The 8,732-nt window shown below is 42.1% G+C and overlaps 1 protein-coding gene and 1 pseudogene across 2 annotated transcripts in view; both read left to right on the forward strand.

Annotated features, from left to right (window-relative positions):
• The window catches only part of Edem3 (ER degradation enhancing alpha-mannosidase like protein 3), an 84,961-nt gene that overhangs the window by 34,833 nt on the left and 41,396 nt on the right, over positions 1-8,732 (forward strand). The gene's annotated exons all lie outside the window — the stretch shown is intronic.
• LOC108490254 lies at positions 3,595-6,248 on the forward strand (annotated as a pseudogene).

The raw sequence follows: 8,732 nt of genomic DNA on the forward strand, positions 1-8,732 counted from the left end.
TACTCATTAACTGTTTTCAGAGCAAAGATATATCTCTTTCAAAAGTGGCTATAAAATTTCTAGGTTCACTGTTGAATCAATACAGTTATACAATACTGAACTCAGTATAAGCCCTGTAAGACATTAAAATTGAATGAGTTTTTAACTCTCAAAAGAGATCTCCATTTCATTCTAAAATATACTGTTTCTTACAGAAAGACTCATTGTTTTTGCTCATAACATTGAGAAGTTGGTGCGTGCGTCTCTAATCTGTATGTATCTGATTATTACTAGTCATAATTGTTTGCACTCGTATCCTTGGTGCCTGTGTATGTTTATAAAGTCATCGGGTAGATTTCCGTGGTAATGTTCATCACCTCTACTAATTTAACATGACGTAAACTTTTATGCTTCCTCCTCAAATACAATACATTCTTCCCAATTTGTTGATTGATTTTTTTTTCTGTGTGTATATCACACAGAACATCCCAAACCATCTTATTCAACTATACACCCACTTCCCAGATGGCACCCTCCCATAGCCTCCCTCCCCCCACTAGAGCCCTTATACACTGTTATCCCTGCTATTGTCTGCTGTGTTGTCAGCACCCGCAGCCTTTCCCCACTACCTGTCCATCTGGTGAATCTAGTCAGCCTATCTAGAGGTCTTTGTTTTAAGGTCAGCTGTTCCTCATCTAGCAGCAATCAGTTGTCAATATTCCTTTAGATAAGATTGGGATCTGCTGTTTATTTTCCCAGTTCTATGCTGGGTTACTATCTGGGAGTCCCTTTGGCCACCCTGGCCAACAACTCAAAAGAATGCCAGATCTCCTATCTGGCTGTGTTGCTTGTTAATGTAGCCTTTAGGTATACATATGGACTCTTAAAAAATTATATTGGCCCCTTTAATCTTTGGTTGTACTTTCCTTTGGGGTGTTTAAGGCCATACAGTTGGCCCAGATAAACCCATTTATTTTTACTCTTAAAGTCGTTTGAGGATCTGTTCCTCAGGGGACACATGGGCTTGGGAGGAGCCCCTGGCTCCTTTCTTTTACCAGTTCCGCCTGTGTGAAGATAAGTCAAAGGTCCTGCTCGATCATGGCTGGCTTTGTTTGGAAGTATGGAGGGAATGTTTCCTTTGCATTGACCCTCCTTTTTGTAGACTGGATACTGGTTCATGTCCATCTTCTGGGGTCTCCATGGCCTCCTTGATCAAGAGGACAGGTGACCGACTTTTTCGGAGATGCTCATAGTCCCCTGGAACTAGCCGATCTAGGAGGGCAAGGAGCAAAAACTGTCCTTTATGTCCCTCTGATCAAATTAGTATAGGCCTCAAAGTATGTCTGTTAAACATCCAAGAAGGTTAGTTCCACCAATTTGGTACTTTTAATTACTACAAAGAATCAACGAATCCAAGAGCTGGTTCTTTGGAAAGATAAACAAGATTGACAGACCACTAGCCCAGTTAACCAAAAGAAAGAAAGAGCACCTCCAAATCAACAAAATCAGGGATGAAAGGGGAAACATCACAAAGGACACCAGAAAGATACAGAATATTATAATGGAATACTTTTAAAAATCTATATGCTACTAAATATGAAAACCTAAAAGAAATGGACAGATATCTAAAGGCATGGGAACCACCAGAACTAAACCAAGAAGAGATTAACAGCTTAAACAGAACCATAACACAAAAAGAAATTGAATCAGTAATACAAAACCTCCCAAGTAAAAAAAGCCCGGCACCAGATGGATTTACAGCAGAGTTCTATCGGACATTTAAAGAAGATCTACATCCAGTACTACTTAGTTTATTCAAAGAGATAGAAATGGAGGGAGAACTTCCAAATTCCTTCTACAATGCCAGCATCACTCTAATACTAAAGCCAGGTAAAGATACAACCAAAAAAGAAAACTACAGACCCATATCCTTAATGAACATAAATGCAAAAATTCTCAACAAGATAGTTGCAAACTGCATATAGACACACATCAAAAGATCATCCACTATGATCAAGTCAGCTTTATCCCACAGATGCAGGGATGGTTCAATAATATAAATTATATAAATTGGCTCAAAGACAAGAAACACACAGTCATCTCAATAAATGCAGAGAAGGCCTTTGACAAAATTCAACATGCGTTTATGTTCAAAGTCCTAGAGGGAATTGGACTGGAGGGAACATACCTCAACATAATTAAAGCCATATATAACAAACCCACAGCCAACGTCATTCTAAATGGAGAAAAACTGGAAACATTCCCATTGAAATCAGGCACCAGACAAGGCTGTCCACTATCTCCACTTCTCTCTAACATAGCAGTTGAAACTCTTGCAAGAGCAATAAGACAAGAGCAGGAAATTAAAGGAGCAATAACTGCAAAAGGAGAGATCAAATTATCCATTTTGCAGATGATATATTTAAGAGATGCTGAAAATTCCACCAGACAACTCCTAGAAATTATTAACACATTCAGTAAAGTTGCAGGTTACAAAATTAACCTACAAAAGTTTGTAGCCTTTCTATAGACCAATAGCAAGCAATCAAAGAAAGAGCACGTGGAAACACTCCCCTTCACAATAGCTGCAAAAAATAAAATATCTTGGAATAAACCTGACCAAAGACATTAAGGACCTCTACAGTGAAAATTTTAATTCTTTGAAGAAAGAGACTGAGGAAGACATCAGAAGGTGGAAGGACCTCCCATGCTCATGGATTGGAAGAATTAATATTGTGAAAATGACCATCCTACCAAAAGCCATTTATAAATTCAGTGCAATGCCAATCAAAATTCCCATGACATTTTTCAGGGAATTGGAAAAAAACATCGTAAGATTCATATGGAAGCATAAAAGATCTCGGATAGCCAAAGCAACCCTGGCACTAAGAGCAATGCTGGGGGGTATCACTATACCAGATTTTAAGCTGTATTACAGAGCTGTAGTCATAAAAACAACATGGTACTGGCACAAAAATAAACCCATAGATTAATGGAACAAAATTGAAGACCCAAATATGAATACATGTAGTTTCAGCCACCTTATATTTGACAAAGGGGCCAGGAACATTCACTGGAGGACAGATGCACGTTCAGCAAATGGTGCTGGCAAAAGTGGATCTCCACCTATAGAAGAATGAAACTAAACCCCTATCTTTCACCTTGCACGAAAGTCAGTTCCAAGTGGCTCAAAGACCTCAATGTGAAGCCTGAAACTCTGGAACTGTTAGAAGAAAACATTGGCAAAAGCCCACAAGATATAGGTGTAGGAAAGTATTTTCTAAATCACACATCTATTGCTCAGGAAACAAGGTCAAGAATCAACAAATAGGACCTCGTTAAACTAAAAATCTGTACATCAAAGGAGGCAACCAGGGAAGTGAAGAGAAAACGCACAGAATAGGAGAAAACCTTCACCAGCGACACATCTGACAGAGGTTTAATATCCAGAATATATAATGAAATCAAAAAACAGAATCAAGGCAGGAAGTAACCCAATTAAAAGATGGGCTAAAGAGCTGAACAGAGAGTTCTCAAAAGAAGAAGTAAAGATGGCTGTGACGCATCTTAAAAGATGTTTAGATGAATATTTTTAAAAGTTGGCAGATGGTGCACATGGACAGAGCAGAACTAGGGTGTGCACAGCAGCATTACAGACATTGGATCTGACTACGAATAAAGCAAAGTGATCTTTGTGCTGTATGACTGTCTTGGTGTGAATGAATGCCTGTGTGTCCAAATGTCTTGAGGACCGATTTATCATGTTTGATAGGTTAATGTTTTAAGCTTAAAATTTACCTTTATTGGCTACTATTTCATTCAAAAAATATAGGTATGTGTACCTTTTGTTTTTATTTTGTTTTGAGACAGTGTCTCCCTGTAGCCTCAGCTGGCCTGAAACTCGATATGTAGACCAGGCTGGCCTAGAACTCACAGAAATCAGCCCATCTCTGCCTTAAAAGAATGTGTGCTACCAAGCCCAACATTATACATACATTTTTAAGAGTTGCAGACTTGAGCCTGGAGAGGTGGCTCAGTGGTTAAGAGCACTGGCTGCTTTTGCAGAGGACTCCTGGGGTGTTCTGCCATCTCCCCACCAGCAGAACCAGACCTACACATAAGCCAGCTTATCTAAGGCACCTGCAGGTGGCATTGATCTTGGCACCACCTATTCATGTGTGGATGTCTTCTAACATGGGAAAGTGGAAATAATTGCCAATGACCAGGGGAACTGAACCACACCAAGCCAAACATCTAATCGGATGCAGATTTGATGATGCTGTTCAATCTGATGTAAAACATGGGCTTTTCCTGGTGGGGTTGATGCAAGCGGGCCCAAGGTCCAAGTAGAATACAAAGAAGAGACAAAAAGTTTCTACCCAGAAGAGGTGTCCTCTATAGTTCTAACAAAGATGGAGGAAACTGCAGGCGCCTACCAATGCCATGGTCACAGTGCCAACTTACTTCAGTGACTCTCAGTGGCAGGCAACCAGAAATGCTGGAACCATTGCTGGCCTCAGTATACTTAGAATTATCAGTGAACCAGCAGCTGCTGCTATTGCTCATGGCTTAGGCAAGAAGGTTGGAGTAGATAGAAATGTACTGATTTTTGATTTGGGAAATGGCACTTTTGATTTATCAAGTCTCACTATTGAGGATGGAATCTTTGCGGTCATATCTACAGTTGGAGACACCCACTTGAGTGGAAAGAAGAGTTTGACAACTAGATGGTTAACCATTTCATTGCTGAGTTTAAGCACAAGCATAATACAGACTTCAGTGAGAACAAGAGAACTGTGTTCTCTTCACACTGCTTGTGAATTAGCTAAGCATCTTCTCTCCTCCAACACCCCTCACCCCCAGGATTGAGATTGATTCTTTCTATGAGGGAATTGACTTCTACACCTCCACTCCATTATCTGTGTTCAATCTGAAGAGTTGAATGTGGACTTTTCCGTGGCATTCTGGACCTTGTAGAAAAAGCCCTTCACAATGCCCAACTAAATTCACAGATCCATGATATTGTCCTGGTGGATGGTTTCACCCATATTACCAAGATTCAGAAGCTTCTACAAGACTTCTTCAGTGGAAAGGAACTGAATAAGAGCATTAACCCTGATGAAGCTGTTGCTTATGATTTGTTCCTGTCTGTTGTGGCTCTAGACCTCTGTCCCAGGGGGCAAGGGGAGAGTAGGCACGAGATCAGTGACACAGATCTCGGGAGATACTAGTCATCAGCAAGACGCCAGCAAGGTCGTTTATTGCACCGTTAGGGCTTTCTTTTATACCCCCGCCCTGCCCGATCCTCATTGGTTCATTTGGCTGTGTGTCTCCTCTTCATTGGTGCGGCACTCTGTCCTCTGTTTGCGTCATTTGATGTTGTGCTTTATGGCAGGTTTTAAGTTAGCCTGAATAACGGAAGTATTTACTAGCCCATTTCCCCACAATGCATTGTTCAGGTGTCCAGGCAGCCATTCTCTCTGAAGACAAGTCTGAAAATGTTCAAGATTTGGTGCTCTTGGATGCCACTTCTCTTTCCCTTGGTACTGAAACAGCTGGTGGAGTCATGACTGTCCTCATTAAGCACAATACTACCATTCCTACCAAGCAGACACAGACCTTTACTACCTACTCTGACAAGCAACTTGGTGTTCTCATTCAGGTATATGAAGATGAAAGACCTATGGCCAAGGATAACAGCCTGCTTGGAAAGTTTTGAACTCAGGCATACCTCTTACACCCAAGGTGTTCCTCAGATTGAAGTCACTTTTGTATTGATGCCAGTGGTATCTTCAGTGTTTCTGCTGTAGATAAGAGTGCAGGAAAAGAAAACAAGATTACCATCACCAGTGACAAAGCCACTTGAGCAAGGAGAATACTGAGCACATGGTCCAGGAAACTGAGAAGTTCAAAGCTGAAGATGAGAAGCAGAGAGACAAAATATCATCCAAGAACTCACTGGCATTCTATGCATTCAACATGATAGCAGCAGCTGATGATGGGAAACTTCAAGATCAGTCATGAAGACAAAACAGAAGATTCTCGGAAAGTATAATGAAATCATCAGTTGGTTGGAAAAGAACCAGACTGCTGAGAAATAAGAATGTGAACACCAGCAGAAAGAACTAGAGAAAGTCTGCAACCCCATTATTCCAGAGCTGTACCACAGTGCTGGTGGCATGCTGAGAGGAATGCCTGGGGCTTCCCTCATTGGGAAGCTCCTCTCTCTGTTGTGCTTTCTATGGCTCACAATGGAAGAGGTTGATTGAGTCAATCCAAGTAGAGGTGTAGCATTGTTCTGCAATAAATTATTTGCAGGACCCACATTTAGCAAGTTCTGTGGCAGTTTTAAAGTTGAACTGCTACAATACTGGGCATTCTTAATACTTAAATAAGGAACATGTGTGCCAGGAAAGGAAATAACATTGCACTTTATAAGCACTGTAAGTGAAAAGTGCAATGCCTTAAAATATTTAAAATTGGCAAAAAAAGGTTACAAATTCTGAGATACTGATTCATTTATAGGTAAGAAAAATGATTAGTCATCAGGTGAATGAGTGGCTGATTAGCAGGTGAATGAGTAGAATAGGAATTGGATTCCATGTCTGTGTATTCAAAGCTCACATTCTTCCTATTGGGCTATTTGTTTTTCTGAGTAAACCTATTGAAAAGTCACAATTTTTAAAAACTTAAGCTGTTTTACAGACATTACTGTAACAGAGGGCTGGTAAGCTGCAGTTTGTGGGCTTAATGCCAGCCACTGCTTGTTTCATTTTTTTTTAAGTTGTTTGAGAACTTTTTTTTAATAGTTTGATCTTTTTTATTTTTTAATATTTTATTATTTTTATTTTATGTGTATGAGTATATTGCCTGCATGTAGGTAAGTGCACCCGTGTAGTGCGATGCCCACAGAGGACAGAAGAGGCCGTTGGATCCCCTGGAATTGGAGTTACTGACAGTTGTTAGCTGCCATGTGGGTGCTGGGATTTGAACCCAAGTCTTCCACAAGAACAGGCACTGTTCTTAACTGCTGAGCCATCTCTCCAGTCATGTTCAATGACATAAGATATTTACTATCTGGCTGCTTCCCTGGGCTGCACAACCCGCCAGCCTCTTTCCTTGACACCAGGGCTGACCTCTCAACACTGGGGCTGACCTCTTGGCCCTGGAACCACCACTGCTTCCTCATCCCTTGTATTCAGACGAACCCAGTTCCTTCTTGCGCTCCACAGGAGCCCTCTGGGCCTGGTCCCACCCTCACCTCCCTCTGCTTCCCTGGGCTGCACAACCTGCCAGCCTCTTTTCCTGGACACTAGGGCTGAACCCTTGGCCCAGAACCACCACTGCTTCCTGATCCCTTGCATCCAAAGGAACCTGGTTCCATCCCCAGGAACCCTATGGGCCTGGTTCTGCCCTTACCTCCCTCTGCTTCCCTGGGCCTGCACAACCCACCAGCCTCTCTCCTGGGTAAGTCCATGTGCCCTCTGCGCCTTGACTCCCCAGCCTCATTCACCCTCCCATCTCCCATGCACGTCTCTCCTCCTAGCCTGGGTACTGTCCCATTCCTTGTCTTGGCACCCCACTCACCAGGTGAATCATCACTGGTTCCTATTCCTTTGCATCCAGACCAACCCAGTTCCTTGTAGTGTTCCCCAAGAGCCCTTTGGGCCTGGTCCTGCACTCACCTCCCTCTGCTTCCCTGAGCTGCACAACCCACCAGCCTGTTTCCTGGACAGCGAGGCTGACCTCTCAGCTTCCAGATACGTTGCATCCAGACCACCCAATTTCCTCCCTGCAGTCCCCAGGAGCCCTTGGAGCCTCTTCCTACCCCCATCTCCCTTTGCATCTCTGGGTGGCACGGCTACCAACTGCCCGAGATCACCACCTTTCCTAGGCCCTGCTCCCAGGCCAGTCCAATCCCCAAATTCCTGAGGACAACATCTTTCCTGGAGGGATCCAGACCTTAGGAAAAAGCCTGAGAACATCTGATCCTCATCTGACATGGGCCTCTGTGGGAACTCCTGAAGACAAAAGCATTCTGGCCACTCCAATATAAATCAAGAGAGAGAACCGGAAGCGTCGACGAACCATGAAAAACCAAAATAATATCCCCACTGAATACCAATAGTCCTCTAGAGGAGTAAAATGAGAACCCCCTAGAGATAATGCAGGACATGGAACTCAAAAGAACAATTTTAAACATGATAAAAGAATTCCATAAATTTAAAGAACACACAAAGAAATCAAAGAACTGAAGGAAGATAGGGGTGAACTTCTGAATGGATTCAGAAAAGAGCTAGAAATATTGAAGACTACTCAGGCTGAAATGAAGAAGGAAGTGAAACACTCAGTAAGCCAATTAGAAACAACAGGAGAAAGCCTCAACAGCATGAACAAAATGGAAAACAGAGTATCAGGACTGGAAGATAAAGTGAACGAACTGGACCACTCAAGCAAAGATTATGAACAATTTAAGAAATTACAAGAATGGAATATGCAGGAATTGTGTGACACCATAAAAAGACCAAACATATGAATCATAGGCATACAGGAAGGAGAAGAATACCAAGATTAATGGCATGGACCAGATCCTCAACAGAACCGTAGAAGAAAATTTCTCCAAATTAAAGAAAGACATGCCCATACGAATACAAGAAGTATATAGAACACCAAACAGGGCCAGAAAAGAAACTCCACGGCACATCATAGTAAAAACACTATACGTACAGAACAAAGAGACAATACTGAAAGCT

The sequence above is a fragment of the Nannospalax galili genome, unplaced genomic scaffold, assembly GCF_000622305.1.
Source record: "Nannospalax galili isolate Female #2095 unplaced genomic scaffold, S.galili_v1.0 scaffold227, whole genome shotgun sequence".
Taxonomy (NCBI): Eukaryota; Metazoa; Chordata; class Mammalia; order Rodentia; family Spalacidae; genus Nannospalax; species Nannospalax galili.